This window comes from Halichondria panicea, chromosome 4 (genome assembly GCF_963675165.1).
Source record: "Halichondria panicea chromosome 4, odHalPani1.1, whole genome shotgun sequence".
In the NCBI taxonomy this organism is placed as follows: Eukaryota; Metazoa; Porifera; class Demospongiae; order Suberitida; family Halichondriidae; genus Halichondria; species Halichondria panicea.
In genome coordinates this window covers 4803476-4821372 of record NC_087380.1, presented here as the reverse complement: position 1 = coordinate 4821372, position 17897 = coordinate 4803476, and the positions used below count along the sequence as shown (strand labels likewise).

Here is a 17897-nt window from a genome sequence, read left to right as displayed (position 1 = left end):
GTAGTTCACATGGAAACCACTAAGAGCAAACGACAACAGATAAACGCATAGAAATGGCTAGTTCCAATGATGATGACTTTCAAGTAGTATTTAATTCTATTAAGGCTGTATTGCGTGCTGAAGAAGAAGTAGATTGTCAGAGAGAGGGTCCAGACTCCCTGAAAACGATTGGGGACCTTTTCTCAACAATGAGTAGTGCAACTACAGATACTCTCAAAGATTTCTCGGCGAGTTTAGTCCAAGCAATTCGCTCACCCATACAGTGTATTCCTCAAGGGAAATTCAAGCTATTCAAGGAGCGTTCTTTATCAAAATTCCATCAGTTAAGAATTAAGAAACTGCCTTCTGTGTGGAAGTCACAGTCACAAAGGATTGAACTACCACCATTGATTCCCTTACAGCAGCAATCGGTTAACCGGCATCTTTTTGAAACAATAATACTTGATATTGCTAAGTTATCGAAACCGACTCTAGTGGCAGCAAAGAGTGTTCAACTGTTGACCAAGGAAGACAACGCTGTTCGATATGCCAGTGGATTTGTGGCCATGAAATTGATGAAAAATTCCAAAAGATGTCAACAGAAACTGCTGCCCATTTTGTTGAATGCTTAGGTAGTATGGCCAGCTCTGGAGACGTAAGTTCGTACTATCTTTATACATTGGAGTGGATGACAAACATTGATAGGGGAGGATTGTTTCATGTTAGTGACACCACGTTCAATTTGTTTAAAGCAATCGAGATACAAACGCAGGCATTACTGCCACAACACATAATTTCTAAGCCTACACCAAGCAAGGGAAAACTATTGAAGGATGTCTTGGAAGATGATGATGTTCAGTTTTGGTGGAGTATGCTTTCTATTGATATCAAGAAGGAGAGTGAAGCTGACGATTTACTCCATGAAATAGTTAGTCTCTGGGTAACTATTAGAGGCTTTGCTGTGACATCTTTCTGGCTGGAGCAATATAAAAATGTGCAAAAAAAGACTGTCATGAAGAGCAAAAGTTTGAGAAAGACTCTCGACAAGCAATCTGACAAGACTCAGTAATTCTATATACATGTATTATGTTCCTTCAATGCATGCACGATGAAAACAGATTTTGATATTCATCAATGTTAATAAAAGTGTATACGTAGTATTGGATGGTATACATGCATGAACAACAGAAACTATCACAATCTTAATTATTCCTTGGCCTCTTTTTAAGTGGGGTATCTTCAACAACCTCTTCAGGAAACAATCGCTTCTTACGGCGTCAGTTTCCTCTAAGTTGTACCCGAAGAGATTGAGCAGAGGTCAGGCAAGCTTGAACAGTGGGGTTTTGGTTTCGACCTCCCCTCGAACGTTGCTGCCCAAAGTAGTTTTCGAGTGGGTCTTGTGAGAAATGCTCACTGAGTAGATATGGGCATTTCTCTGACGACAATCCTAGAAGGTATCGTGTCAGCTCAACGAATGATTTCACTGTGTGCATGTGCATGGACAATTATATATTGTCACACAGTGATCAATTAACTGCATGTTAGTACATCAGTGTTATAGTATAAGTTGTAAACTTGCCAAGAATATCTGTTTAGCTCATAAATAATTTATTTTTACCAGTGATATGCAGACCCTCTCTGGTTGCTTTACTCAGCAACATGGTAGCTCTTTGAGCGGGTGTAACATCTTCACGTCCATTCACGCTGATCTCCCAGTCTTTCAGATAGCCAAGAAAGTCGTTTTCGAGCCACTGTGATATATATATAAAGGCCATTTAAATGCAGATGATACCTCAAAAAAGTGTTAGCTTACACTTAGTCGCTCATCAGCTGGGCTTGTGTACGGCTTCAAGTTTGGCTTCTTTCTCCGCTGATAGTCATTGGGATTGCGTACGTTGAGACAGTCAAAGAATTTGTCAAACATTCAAACAAATCTCAGTGTCTCTGTTGTGTCAATGCTGTCATAGAAACTGAATCCTACTGCAACAGACTCACTTAAAACCTATAATACATCAATAAAAATAATAGCATGCAGGATGTAGCTTAGTTATTATTATACTGCATGCATGCACAATCAGATCGATACGTGATGTACTTACTTCTGCTGCAAGGTTCACTCGCATTCTAGAGTACGATGTCAAATTGACATGTTCTCGGGAGAGCTTTTTCAAAAGAAAAAGCCCTTGTGACCTTTCAGCAAGCATAAGTTTATGTTGGTACAGGGAGCGGAGATGGGTCCAGCTGATGTGCTTCCCATTGATCTATATGCATGCATGTTAGAAGACAATTTCAATACTGGCTGACATTTTGTGAAATGCAGTTACAAGTGTATACTTACCCAAAGCTTTCTAGTGCAGCCATGACCAAAAGAGTGGGACCAGCAATTTCTGGTTGTTTTCATTAGATGTGGAACATCTGAAAAAAAGTAGATAAAGCGATCTTCGGTAGCGTATGGATTAAGAGTCTTGTAACAAATCTCCTCTTGGGATTCTGCGTGAAGACTGAAAAATTTGCGGTTTGGGCTGGCTCCATCTCCGGTCAAAGCGACTACTTTAAAGCCTAGTCGTTCAAGGCGTTCAATTGCTTCCCAAACAAGGGAAAAAAGCGTGGCACCCGTAACACCAGTAGTTGGGAAGTGAGCGTACGGGAAATGCAGGCCACTAAACACCCCACGGACCATAATCCCTAGAATATGAGTGGCAATGGATGGACGTTCCACATCGCTCCGCTCCATTTCATCCAGCTGGTCGTTCAAATCACCTAGAACCCAATCACTTGTGAAGAGTGCTTGTCATACACCAGACTTTCTCTGACCTTCATCTCATCAAAGAGAATCACTACGTACTTCTGCCAATCTGTATAACTACCAAGAGAAACTTCCTCAACCAGCATTTTGTCTACCTCGGACTGAAAACCTGTCTTAGACTTGAAGTAGTGAGTGTAGTCCCGCAAAGTACGCTCAGATGGTAATTTGATGAAACCAGAGGTGCGAAGACTGGTATGATGATGACGACAAAAGTTTCAAATTAAGGCACCATCGTTGGATGCCATCTCATTTGTCTGGAATCTGTGGCTTGAGCAGCCTTCATTTGTTGTTTCCAAAACAACCCTCTAAATGTGCCCTCTGGAAATTTACTTGCTATCGAATCGTTTTGCTCAGTCATGATACTGCTCAGTTCCTGGTGGAGAGGCTCGTCTACAATGACACCATTCAAAGTGGACAATTTATCAATCTTCAATTTTAGTCTCTTAACTTCTTGTTCAGCTATTGACGCCCTCGATTGTAGTGATTTCAGTTTCTGTGTTTTTTGTGGTGTGTTTAAGTATCTGTTGTTGGTAAATTTCTGAGAATCTGATGACTTTCGAGAATGGCGACTATGTGCCGTACGTAACTGTTTCCGATAATTTTCACAGTCAGAGCATCTCTCCCCCGTTGTAACAAATTTACATCCACTTGTTCGTATAGTGCTTGAAACAACCGTTTTATTGATAGATGAAGGAGCTCTTACTTCACCACTTTTTGTCAAAAACTTTCCTTTGAGTGACTTGGCCATTTCAATAAAGCGTTCATCTGTGTTACCAGGGCATACTGTCGATGAATCAATGACTGTGAGGAGATGAGCCAACGACTACCTATTGAGACGTTGTGGAACAGTAGAAAGGAGGGGAGTTGACAAATGCAGAACTTCATGTCCGTGAACTATTAACTTCTACGAGAAATCGTTTTTCACAACTACAGCATGTGTAATCACAAGAGGTTGCGTGGATGACGAAGGTTGAGAATTAATTTTGCACAATTTATTGATTTGAATGTATTTGTGTCAGAAATCTGACTTTGATCTGTCCATAATGGGTCAATGATGAGTGAATGTCAAATAAAGCTTGTGTGAGCCTGTTTTTGATTTTCAGCCTGCTTCTTTGTTTCCCATTTTTTTTTTTGACAAAACCGCAGTTTTCTTGGCATGGCTCTGTGCATTTACATGAAAGGGTGGTTAGTATTTGTGGCTAAATACATGCATGCTGGCTAGCTATTTATTATATAGTTATACGATCTACATGCACCATAAACAATTTATGCTTTCTGCTCAAACAAAATACAACCTATTACAAATCTTGAGGATACCATAGATACTCCAATATTATTGCTGTTTTTCAGTCCGTGCAAATCTCCTTCAGTGTATACTGAGTAATTAATTCGGTAGCTATGCGACCTGCAGACCTCCTGTGGTCAGTATAATTATAGCCACAGGTGTTTACTACACTATAGGCCTACATTATTTATTGGAATTCCCCTAACACAATACAGTAACTATACAAGAGGCACATTTTTAGTATCAAGTTTTTGAAGGAGTTGACTGCTGGGCAGAGAGATGGTCCAGACTGAATTAAGTTGATAGTTCTGGAGCGATTTCTACGATAAACCGAGTATAAATAGAGCAAACACATGCACCATGTATACCAGTCATGATCGCTATATATACAACAATCCTGAACAATATTATTACACTTTTACTTACTTAGCACGTGTATATATATACACCAACATAAATAATTATATGTTGGTACAGATTAGATATAGATCTATATATACTCTAGATTAATCCTCTACAGAAATGCTTGATTTGTTCAGTCTCCTTTGTCTTGACTTGAAGGGACCACTTCTAGCATTCCATACTCTAGCTCTCTTCAGGTTCCCCATGTCCTGTGTTTGAACTGCTGATAATATTTACTAGCAATGTACTGAATAACTAAATCTGTAATACAGTACTATGGGTATAACATAAATGCCACAATAATTATTGTATAAAACCACAATTGTATTGTACTAAAACAAGTGATTGAGCCTTCATAAAAAAGTGTATAGCTATCTAACTGTGCTATTCCCATTCTACTGTTAACGTATATTACTGTAAAACTATAGTGCTATTGCTCATCGCTGGATAAGGTAAGAGGAACGGAAACATGCTGCTATATTTTGTTCTGTTTGTACAATATGTTTGCTGAAGTACCTAGGAAAAATCTACAAAGTAGCTATTCCCATTTTAGACACTATTCTCCTCATACTAAATACAGCCTATTACACAAACCAGGGGTGTGATGATATAGGAACAAAACTTACAATATAGCAGAAATCCAAGAGAAAACTCCTTGTAACTCAGTAGCTAAGAGTCTGTAGGTAGTCTGCTATGGCTCAGCATAGCGTAGACTACCCAATACATAGCTGGAATTTCCCATAAAAAGATAAACGCTTCAGACAGTGGGTGAGTTTCCAGCTGTCCAGTAGCTTACCAAGCGCAACTAGCCTCTAAAACCATGTTATGACGTCACACGTTCAATTGATAGAGCATCACGTGATGCGTTTCCAATCCCTTTCCTTCTATCTATGGTGCAACTCACTTTTATTTCAAGGTCTAAGTAACCAGGCGACGCCCCAACTTGATACTTAGTCATAACCAGCATGCTTGCACCATAGATACTATAAATTACATTTATAGTATCTATGCTTGCACACAGCTTTGTGAGCATATAAATTAATTTTTACTGGGTGTGCCATGGTCAGTCATTAGCAAGTGCTACATGTGGCTCATATACTAGGCGTGGGCGTGTTATAAAGATCGAGGAAACACAACGTTAGAGGGCGTAACGCGGATACTTTTCGAGGCTTCACGTGCACCACGCTCTAAACTCTTCAATCTAAAATGCGAGCTAATGATATGCAAAAGTGACTTCTGATTCTAACTGAGGTTTGCGGTTACCGCCCACTTGAGAATACTAGCCTAGACTGAGATACTGGCGACGATTCAGAGACGCACAGTTATGCGAATGGAACTCTGTTTCGACGTGAATGCAGGTATCGGAGAAATCAAAGTCGGTCCAAACAAGCCAATGTTAGTACACAAGACCTTCTATAAAAAAATATTGGCAAAGCGGATGGCTGTTTATTTCTTTGCAAAGACTAGGCAGTTTTTTTGAAACTCGGGACACTCAAGTGGGAAACTTACTCATTTTGTCAATGTTTTGTTGTATCTTAGTCAAACCTGGGTCATTAGTGTTCTTATTTGGTGTTACCAGTGTCCAGCACCCCCAGTACTGATTTGCCCAGAAATCAAAGTCACAGAAAAAATGAATATCAATGTAAGGGTTCCTTCTTACCACTTTATTTTTATATCATTCAGTAGCTTATTATGCCTCGGTGCGCATGCGCAAGCGAGGTATACGGTAGTGTGTCTGTGTGTGTGTGTGTATCTGTGTGGGTAGACTGCTACAGCTGCTCAAGGACGAATCAAGTGCAAGAGTTCAGAGGAGGAATGCCAGTGTCAAAAGGTCACTAATTAAAACACCACGTGGCCCTATGTTTTACATGTAAAACTGAGTTTACCCTCGCGCCCCTGAGTTTATGCACCACCAATAGCTTGATCCTCTTTATAATCACAACAGAAATTGGTTGAGCTATCGCGCCCCAGAGGAATCAGCTTGAGAGAGGAGATCCAGGATTTACTTGCAACCTTTGACCTTTTATTGCATTCTTCGAAACCACAAGATATGGAAATTAGCCTTCCGTGGCTAGGGTATAAATTTTGATGTACTGGCTTGCTGCACTGGATAGATCTAGGTATAGTAAGCTTTCCAAGCAGGCAAATAAAGAACAGAAGCGCTAAGCTGCTATATGCAGCAAAGGTCAAGAACCCAGAACAAGAATGTTTAATCCTTCATTAAACGTGACCCTATTGACCCTGGCGTTCCTCTTCTGGTGAGAGTTTCTATAGGCTTCTAGTCATGTTTACTTGGATTTTAATTCGTGGAATTTCAAAATAATGCTTCGTTCTCGAGTTATGCCTAGTTTTGCTTACTTGGAATGCCATTGCAGAAGAGCACGTAGTCAAACTTCTTTACCGAGTGTTGCTACTCTACTTAGTAGTTAGCTCTGCACTAGAACGCTAGCTATTGGTAGCTGCAAGAGTGAGAAGAGAGCTGCAAGGCTCTGCTAATGCAGCCATTAATTTTTATGGTGCTATATTAGTGCCATAATTCAAGGGGGGTATACTTTTTTTGCATTAGGGGGTATACTTTTTCATTAGGGGGTATATTTTTTTTATTAGGGGGTATACTTTTTCATTAGGGGGTATACTTTTTTTTATTAGAGGGTATACTTTTTCATAGGGGGTACACTTTTTCATTAGGGTGTACACTTTTTCATTAGGGGGTACACTTTTTCATTAGGGTGTACTCTCTTTTCATTAGGGGGTACACTTTTTTCTAGGGTATAAATTTTTTTCATGAGAGCAGGTATATAGGAGAACATTATTCAGTATACTTTTCACTGGAGCCCTTATTTATGGGCTCCTGATAAATCGATGACCATTTTCATTATTGATCGACCTTTGACCTGAACACAAGAAATTCAGAGGAGGCTGGAACCACTTGACCTTAGTCAGTTAATTAAATAGGATTTCTTCAAACTTCTCTTTCAGACTAGTGTCTGTAAGTTTTAAATACAGGGGGGGATCAATTTTATTTCGCCAATTTTGTTCAAAAGCAGAGATAGGATAAAAAGTCAGCTCTCGTACTAGCCTCGATATCGTGAGCGGCTTGTTCTCGAGGGAAACGCTCAACTGGCTCTGACCATAGAATAGGCAACGCCCAGCACTTCCGTTGGATGAGGCGGGCTGCTAAAAAGGGGCGTGTAATGAGCAAAAGGGGTGTGTGCACCAGTAAAGAGTTTGTAGTTACTGTGCTCTTGATCGAGGAGACACCAGACATCGGCTATTAATCTTTTAGAGCTACTATATGCAAAGTGATGAGAAAGTGAGCTCCAAAGGGGGTGTCAGTACACTCTACAAACCATAACATGTCTGTTCCCAAGTCGAGTCCTTCAAATGCCATCTCTTCGATCACACAATACAGATAAAGATACTTATGTTCCACTTTCTAATACCTAAACTGTGTCTTAGAGCACTTCAAACTAGATTACCATTGTACAGTAAGAGCAGGAGAGGTACGCAAACTTTCTGGACTTCGGACAAACGTTTCATGGTGCTGCTACGCATTGAGAGCTGAAAAATATGCTTTGTTCCATGCAGTTATAAACACAATGCAGTTATAAACACACTTTAATTCTGTGAACAAGCCGCTCACGATATCGAGGCTAGTACAAGATGATCGTATCTCTGCTTTTGAACAAAATTGGCGAAATAAACCCCCCCCTGTAGAATAACGTTTTAAAACTTACTGACACTAAAACTAGATTGAAGTAGTCTGAAAGAGAAGTTTGATGTTTAGTGACCTAAGGTCAAGTGGTTCCAGCCTCCTCTGAATTTCTTCTGTGTTCAGGTCAAAGGTCGATCAATAAGTCAAACGTCTTCTGGAAATGGTCATCGATTTATCAGGAGCCCATAAATATAAATAAGGGCTCCAGTGAAAAGTATACTGAATAATGTTCTCCTATACTGCTCTCATGAAAAAAATTGTACCCCCTAATGAAAAAGAGTATACCCTAATGAAAAAGTGTAACCCCTAATGAAAAGTGTACCCCCTAATGAAAATAGTATACCCTAATGAAAAAGTATACCCCTAATAAAAAAAAGGATACCCCCTAATGAAAAATTATACCCCCTAATAAAAAAAAGTATACCCCCTAATGAAAAAGTATACCCCCTAATGCAAAAAAGTATACCCCCCTTGAATTATGGCACAAATATAGCGCCATACATTTTAGATTGCATCGATCATTTTTAACAACAATCATGGTCGATCATTACCCATTCTTAAGAGTTTTTGCATGCAGCAAAATTAAATTGTTTATCATGTGTGTAAAATTATTAAAGTAGTATATGTAGCTCCACCGAGGCATCAGCACCTGCGGTGCTTTCATTTATTCAGTCTGTATTAACCCTTTAACCGTCACGGGCCGCCCGCAATAAGTGACTTTTTTGCGAAATTCTAATTCTGCGATACTTAGAAGTAGCTCGAACTACGCACATCCCTGTATAGAGGAAGAGCTGTAGAATTTAGTCTAGAATTTTCCAAGCCACGTTGCTATGTTAAAATTTCATTAGCATCTTACCGCACGAAGTTTATAGCTATGCCTATGGCTAGATTGTTTACTTGTGCCGATGTGCTTGAACAGCTTGAGGACAGCAATGGCGATGTCTCCTCTGGTGATGTCTCCTCTGGTGATGACAGTGCCTATGAAGGAGAGGGGATAGTCCCAAAGGCTGTCTGGGACTGAGGACATGCATGACATGGTATGGACCAGGACGGTGAAAGACCAGGAGAGGGCTCACTGTGTGACTCTGGCAAGTAGTATAGAATATCAGTAGTGTAGTGTAAGTATAGTATGAACTAGCAGTAATGAACAGTCTTTATGTGAGCTTGTAAATTTCATAGATCGTTCACCGATATAGTAATACATGTACGTATTGTACTTCAAATTGATATATCTTATTTATGATGTGAAAATCAAGCTTAGTCAACCATATGATAGGCTGATCCATACAAAAAATTTTTTTGATTTTATCTCACCGCTGCATTTAAAATGATAAAAACGGGTGAGCGTAATAACCGTGGTTGTTATGGCAACACATGTTGCACCATTTTATTCCTTGTTGTATGGGCATTCTATTGGCATACAGTTGCTAGGCATTTTATTGCTCTGGAAACCCGATAAAGAATTTACAGACATTTCACTTCACTGTTAATTAAGAATCTGACGGTTAAAGGGTTAATAGTGTTAGGCACCTTCTGATGAAGGATGTGACGTTATCTTATGATTTGTGAGATCTATATATAGACTGGTCTGGTGACCAGTCCTCGTGTTCTAAGTTAATGTCTACTTGATATAGCTTACTAACGTTACATGGTGGCAGCGGTGGGATGCTACAGCCCTAGCCATAGACACCGAATACTAGACACTGGTCTATAGCCACGACATTGAACACCAAAGATGAGCCAGTCCACAGTGATTGGCACGAGAAGTCTACTCGACGTTCACCTGGGACACTGATGGTGATTCAGCATACTGTGAGCACTGTGAGCCAAGAAACCCATTCGAGTGGTATAAGTTTAACCGCAGAACACAAGAAGCCACAACAGGGACAGCTGAATTTGGTACAATAACACCAAACAAAATACTTAGAGACCGTTTGGTTTTTGGCATACGAGAGTGCGTGAGAGATTTACAAAAAACTGATGAAATTTGCCAAGCAGCCGAAAGTACATCACAACAACTGAAGCTAGTAGAACCATGGCGAAGAGGATCGACGAAATGTGAAGGAATGTTGGATGTGTGGACGAAAACACTCATTCCGTACAAAAGAGCATTAATTGGTAAGCAAACAAGTGGAAGAACAAGACAGTGAAGACGAAGTTTACCACACAAGTGCTTGAGAGTGGAAACTTCATGCGATAATGTACTACCAGTGGACGTGCGTACAAGAAAGCCGCTAAAGACCCATACCTAAAGAAGATAGTTGCCTGGCGGCTCCCAGTGGTGGGAAAGATAATCCTTAGTGTTCGGAGGGGGAAAGCGAAGCACCGTATAGGAATTCAGATGTGACCACTCCTGGGACGGAAAGCGTATGAGCGTGGTTACGTACCTAGACAATGATTCATTGAACAAACCAGATACGGGTGGAACCTTGGTATATGCAGTAAGCACTGGAAAACAACCTGTTACACAAACGGAACTGATCGAACTGTACCAGGAGAGTACCACATACGGATTGACCAACAACAGGCCAACATCCACCCAGAAAGGTGCCTGTGGCACCGTCTGAAGTCGACTCTTGAAGACCTCGAGAACCAAGACATACTCACCTCAGTAACTGAACCAACCCCATCCGTCCCCAAAAAATTAAACAAAGCAGCCCAAAGAGAACATTACCCCCAATTGCAACACGCTGCAAAGTGTTTCTCGATGTCAGAAATGGATTCTGGCACATCCCATTGGATGAAGACTCGTCTCGACTTACTACATTCAACACCTCATTTGGCCGATACCGATAGAAACGCTTGCCATTTGGAATTTCTTCAGCACCCGAGGCATGCCGATGACCTCATTGTAGTGGGATTTGACAGTTCTTCGAGAACAGGCAACTGCGGATCACGACATGCAAGGAACGCTACTTGCTTGCGAGTAAGATCCGACTGAGACTTCCCAAAGCACCCTTCATTGGACAGGCTCCAAGTGAATCCACACAAAGTTCAGGCAGTCCGGGAGATGCCGACACCCGAAGACGTTGCAGCAGTACTCACGGAACTGGGGACCTACTCGCATTCAAGACAATTAAGAAAATGTCAAGACGCCGGTGTTGAGATACTGCAATGTTAAAGAAGAAGTCACCCTCCAGTGTGACGGCTCACAGTTTGGGTTAGGCACGGGCGGCCGCTATGCCCAAGTCGAGAAGGAGCTGTTGGTTTGCATGTGAACATTTTGAGTACTACCAGTGAATGTGGAAACTGATCACCAGCCGCTAGTGCCAATTGTACTCAAACCCCTCAACAAAGTCGGTTGCAGAGAATGCTCAATCTGAAGGTGATGTACAAGAAAGGGCCAGATATGTAGCAGAGCATTGATTTTGTTCTGTCTTTGGAAGAAGTTGATCACACCATGACATTGGCTATTCCGGAAGACCAATTACAGGAGCTAAAACAAGTAGCCTGACAAGACCATGTAAGCCAAGCGCTTAGTAGACTAGGCTGGCCATACTCCAAGTCCAAAGTTACAGAATAGCTCACTGTGCAAGATGAACTAGTTTTCAAGGGCACACAGTTGCTCGCCCCTTGAGAAAGAGCACATTGGAGCACAGAACTGAAGGCCTATCATACCGACCTGAGCAGAGCCAAGAACCACTTGCAGGTTGGGGCAGATCTCTGCGAACTCAATGGACGAACGCTACTCGTGGTCACTGACTACATTGAGGTAGAAAACCTCAACAAAACCACATCAGGCAATGGGTTGTGATCTCGGACAACGGACCCCAATTTGCAATTCTCAAAGCTGAGCATATCACATCATCACCCCGATACCCACAGTCAAACGGCAAGGCCGATAATGCTGTTGCAAGGAATCACGGAATTTCTAGCTTTGCTAGATTGGGGAATGACTACAAGCCCTGCTCAACGCTTCCTGGATAGACGTTCCAATGACGGGAAGGTTCCAGGATGTTGATGATATCAACAAGCAAAAAGCCAAACAAAGAAAATACTATGATCGTCAAGGAAAGTTACTGAAACCACTAAGAGGTGGAGACGCTGTGCTACCTGCAAGTGGACACCTGCAGTATGCTCAGGGTATCTAGTGGAAACAGAACGCGGTACATTCGAACGGAACCGAAGGCATATCCTAGATCCACTGAAACTCCGACTCAAGAAGGAGACTGCACACCAAGTCCAGAAGAAGCGTATCCAGGATCAGTTCCCGACACACCTGCACAGCCATACCTCATTGCATTAGCGGAAAGAGACACAATCAACAGTGCATTGGTACATGGTAATAGTAAGGATAATAGCAAGGAGAGCTAGTGGTATTGGATACTTGTTTCACAGTAGATATAAAAATTAATCATCAGAGGATGCTTAGTTCCCTGAAATTGTGAATGTATTTGTGACTGTCAGAGGCTTCTCTTTTGTTGCCAACTTAAATGAAAAAGAAAGTTTGAGGCAATAACCGTGATCATTCACATGACAAGATACATAATACACCATGTAACTTTCATTGTACGAAGTAAATGATTATTATAGCTATAATTATGATTAGTTTAGCACTCTAATCAGACAGTCTTAGATGGAGAGAAGCTGGTGAGGGTGTACATATAGCCGGAACAGCCGATAACATTTATGAGGGTGGTGACGTGTAGGGGAGTGACGTGTAGGGGAGAGGTATTTTTGTCTTCTTTTCTTCAGCGTACTCGGTAAGTTTCGGCTTGCGAGGTATTGCTATATAAAATAATTATAGATGTACAGCATTTGTAGTAGATAAGGCCTTCACCACAATCTACTAACGGGCCAATAACAATTATGAGTTCATGCACACAAGCTATACATCCACCTGATCCAAAACTAGTATGAGCGTATTCCCAAAAAAGGGTGGTGCTCTAGCACTAATTACCAGCTGATGTATGACTAATTTTCTGGGGTGATACCACATGATTTACCAACAAGCATACTGAAGTATACGACCTAAACATTAATCATTTCAGAGAAAAAGGGAAATGAAGAAGATGTTGCAACGGTAAATAGAGCTTGAACAATAATTATTTACTATCTATATAAAGCACAGTTGCACTGGATACAAAATACTAGTGACAACCAATAACCCGCGAAGTTCCTGGGGACCATCGTTAGGCGAGGCACGGATGTTTAATCGAGGTGAAATCTACTTCCGTTTCTCTCTCCTACATAGCTCACTAACGTTACAAAGGAGTGTTATTGTTTTTGCTACCGCGAACTATGAATATCATTAACTCCCATAAGGGCCCATATAAATTGACAAATGAAGTGTATAATACGGAGTCTTAGTGTAGACTGCATACTATGGTGAGCCTTTTGTTTCAAAATGGCAAAGCTAAGGACTCGTGGCTACTGCTAATGTTATAAAAATGTTTGTGTTGGATCGAGCTATGCACACGCTGTAGGTACCAGCCGCCTATGGCCTTGTTGAGTCTCAGAGGGGAGCATATAGGAAGCTACTCCTCAGGTTTAACTTGTATAACCATATCGAACACCTTGGGGGTGGTTGTATTTATTCTGGTATTACTGATTTTTGAGGAGCATGTACTACAATAGTATACTTTTTCATTTGTACTAACTCTCTTTGCTAGAAGTTCTTGCTTGAATCAGCCATCGCTAATAATTATAAGCTATAGCCAAAAACACATGCCAAGCTGCCAAGCTAATTGTATCTCCAGCTTGTCAGTGCAGCATTAGTAATAGTGAGTTACCCCAACCGTGAGATGGATACCCAAATTAATTGTGTGATTGTGTGATTGTATCGTTCCCAATTGAAAGTGAAGTGTTAGCTGAAAAGGCGGATAATTGCAACGAAAACTGTCAACGACTAAGTTAATCGACACCACCAGATAATTATGCTGGAAGCTAAAAGAAAAATCAATTTACAATGAAGAAAGCAGAGCTGGAAAAATACTTCAAACATCTGAATTGTACTATAAAATTACATGCGCACTCATTAAACAACATGCATAAGTGCATAAGTATACCAGAGGAGGTTGGAAGGGAGTTGAGCTAGAAATGTGCTGAGTCGGCGCTATTTTTGTGTCTAGTCAGCAGATAGCTACTGGTCATCAAGGAAATGACTGTACAAACAACTGCACCTCTACTAAGATTTCTCCTAGCTAGCTTGATTAAACAGGAGTCTGGCATGTAGGTAGTGGATCTGGAATAGAGTAATGGAGGATGACCATATAATCTTCGACCTTTTAGTTACAACTGAATCAAAAACCTTTCCGTTGAAGAGTAAGGGAAGGTGTAAGGTGTAAACAGCAATGTAATCAGAACTTAAGAGTTAGTGTGTCACTGACAGAACCAGATAGTCTCTCTTTTTTATACTCAGCGGGATATTCAAATGAATAAGAAAAACGAATAAGAAAACGACAACGAATAAGAAAACGATTGGCTCGATTGATCTGCGGTTTTATTTTTTTTACCTGTACGTAGTATTCGCAACAGAACGATTTTTTTTTATAGTTCCCTGTTTTATATCTGTTTCATAATTATACTTAGCTTGTATTGTATCTGTTCAACTTAAATGTTGCTCTACATTGAGTTAGGGCCTGTGGTTGTTCCTCCGGCACACACACCCTACATGCGGTGGTGGTTACCCCATTGTTGATCAGGCAGGCCGTTGGGCTCTGATGCTCCAGCCGTCGACCCAGTGGCGGCAAGCCTCTATACTCTAGATATCGTACATAATAAAATAAACCCAATCTTCTAGGATTAGTAGCCTTAAATGAGTATCACTTAACTTATTACCCACCTACCGACTCACTAACCTACTGTATACGTACTACATACCTATACTTCTTCACTTAACATACATGTATTACTCAACTATATAACCGCCCACATACCCGTATTATTATTCAATAATTAATTACATACCTACTAACTACCCAACTATACTCAACTATACTAACTACAACACAGCATCCATAGTTCACCAGAAGGCAAAGACATACAGGACAGCATATGTGACAGGCTCTGGGAAAAAGGACAATAGCCAGATTTATAGACTGCAGTGCATAATCTCATAATAATTTTTCTTAGCTTATAGTTATCTACAGTGTTTCTACTACCTCTCTGTAAAATCTGATGCTCTGAATCCAACGCGTTCCACCAAAGCGCTTTGTCTAAGCAGACCGCCATTACCTTACTTTTCCCAATTTAGCAATCTTTAAGTGGGCGTTTCTCAATACCGCTATTTCAGAACTTTGAGTTTCCGACGCGCATAACTCAGGCATGAAAAGAGGTATGTGCAAACTAAGCGTATCAATGCGTAGGCAATTCTTTGCTCTATCATCTGGTATTTAAATCTCAACAATTGTAGCCTGCTCCAATCATAAATACTCAAGCCACCACCCCCAGACCAGAACTATCCAACAAAAAAAAAAACTTCGAAAAAGTTACCAACCCCCGAAAACGCAAACGCAAACCTGTCTCGTCAACCCAACTGCCACCTGTCAAGAAACCTAAAACCACGGAAAATCAGCCCATACAGCACTGACCTAAGTATACACAACTTAAGTTCAATTGACCTTACGGACTCGCTCTACTCGGACTCGCTCTACTGACCAAAGGACTCTCCTTCTCTCCTCTCCCTACGACACCTATAACCACACAGCTACTACACCAAATTTGCACAGCCTATTTATGTACATGCAACGAGAAAACCACACATAAAAAAAGTTATCCACAGACTCCATGAACACGCAAACTGCACTTCCTCCCCAAACAAGCATACACCACAGATACACTCGGGGAACCAATCTATATAGATACGACAAAAACAGCTCCCTGCAATATTAGCAGAACCTGATCAGATAAAACCAGCGGCCTAGGTTTAGGTCACCTCCACCTAGCCAACCCTATCGACAAACAAAATCCTTCCCAGCCGCAGCAATACAAAAAGAGACTCTTCTGAGTGAACATCTAAGAGTACATAAGAACCTCCTGTCACCAGACCCAAGATTTTATGGGATCCCAAAAGTACACAAGAACCTCCAATTCGTCCCATTGTCTCTCACTCAAACTCTCAACTCTCCCCATCAGCACACTTTATTGACCACGTCCTGCAATCCAATCCCCATTTTGGTTACCATAGATGTCGAAAGTTTATATCCTTCCATCAATATCAAGAAATGTTTACCAAAAACGAACTTTTACTATTCGATCCGAACCTTATTATAAAACTCCTACACACAAATGTTAACTTTGATTATTTCAACTTCGGCCCTATAACATTCCTAAAGGAACTCAATAGCAATCCACCATCGATTCGTACAAACACAAGCGAAGCAACCCCTTCTCATGAAGAGATACATTGATAACATTAATTTTCTTAATCTGGCAACACTCTCAAGTCAACAGCTCCCATCCATCTTTACGCTACACTTCACGTCATCATCAACAGACTACTTACCATCTTCAAAGGCCCCACATTCCCAATAACAGGCCTCCAAAAGCCCAAAAACCTCTACCAATACCACCCCCCATCAGTCCTAATAAAATATAAGAACAAACTCCTCACCAATTTCCCTATCCATCCGCCTAGCACTGACCTATCTTAAAGAACCAACACAGTCAATATCTCTAAGCCAGTTTTCAAGTGCCTGCTTACCTCGAAGCCATCGTTCTACAAGATACCAACATATCAAGAGATTCATTGCATCGGCCAGGAGCTCATCAGATCCAGCATATTCCCCACAGACGAACAGTTCATGGACATCATCATGACCATCGAAAACGGCACCTCAGACTCCACCACTCACATATCAGCCGGCCGGCTCTACTTGTAACAGCAGCACATGCCAGCCTGAAAACTACTTCCGCAGTACTTCTGCACCAAATGTAAAAAACAATATGTCGGATACACTACAATGTGCCGACACAGATCCAACATCAATAATAATCGAACCATCTACATCTGCGTTCACTTTAACTTCCCAGACCATAACTTATCTGTACAAGCCATCGACACTGACGACTGAATTAAAACGCTGTTCTGGATACACACCCTAAGGGTCTGAACGCCAGCCTAGGTTGCTCATTATAACACATATTGTATTAATAATTATATATGTCACTCGTGCAGTCATTACTCTGTCATGCTACTACCTTAGACCATAGGCTAATTAAAAAGAGTGGGGGACCCGTCTCTGGAATCCCCTACGTTTCACACACACACAACCTATTGCTAATTGAGTTTGTTTGTACTTGTTGTATGGCAAGCCGTGTGGTTCAAAGCACAAAACGTACTATAAACGTACGTGTTTCATTATACCGGTACGTCTTCCTGCAACGTTACGTGTTTTGGCTATAAACGTACGTGGTTCATTGTACATCTACGTCTCCTGCAACGTTGTACCGCGGGGTGCGGATGGGCTGCCAGTTGTACCTAAGAGCTAGAGCATCATGGAATGCTCCCTTGTAGCGCAAAGCTGTATTCTTCTATGGGCAGCGAAGATGAGGCCCCTTTCTCTTGGGCAAGGGTAGGGATTCATTCAGGTGTTACTGTTTGGAATGTTCTCTTCTCTGAGTGTGCACCTCCAATTTTGCCTTCAGCTGGTGGTCTATTATCTCTGCTGAGTCTTGCCGTAGAATTGCCTCGGTCAGGGGCGCGGTTATTTTGTGGAGACGGTGATACCCCTTGGCTGAAGTGGAAATGAAACTGGATAATAGGCCCC

General features: G+C 41.2%; 1 long non-coding RNA gene across 3 annotated transcripts; it reads right to left on the bottom strand.

The window, feature by feature from the left end:
* Nucleotides 1–595: 595 nt before the first annotated feature.
* Nucleotides 596–16149, bottom strand: LOC135335659 (uncharacterized). Of its 3 annotated transcripts, none has more exons than XR_010394581.1 (6): nt 15291–16149; nt 2318–4681; nt 2079–2240; nt 1793–1981; nt 1598–1730; nt 596–1462 (listed from the first exon to the last, which is right to left on the bottom strand). It is a non-coding gene; the product is annotated as an uncharacterized LOC135335659 (long non-coding RNA). The 3 variants fall into 3 exon arrangements; XR_010394582.1 differs by lacking the exon at nt 15291–16149 and adding an exon at nt 5099–7347 and having other exon boundaries at nt 2318–4692; XR_010394580.1 differs by lacking the exon at nt 15291–16149 and having other exon boundaries at nt 2318–7314.
* Nucleotides 16150–17897: the final 1748 nt, after the last annotated feature.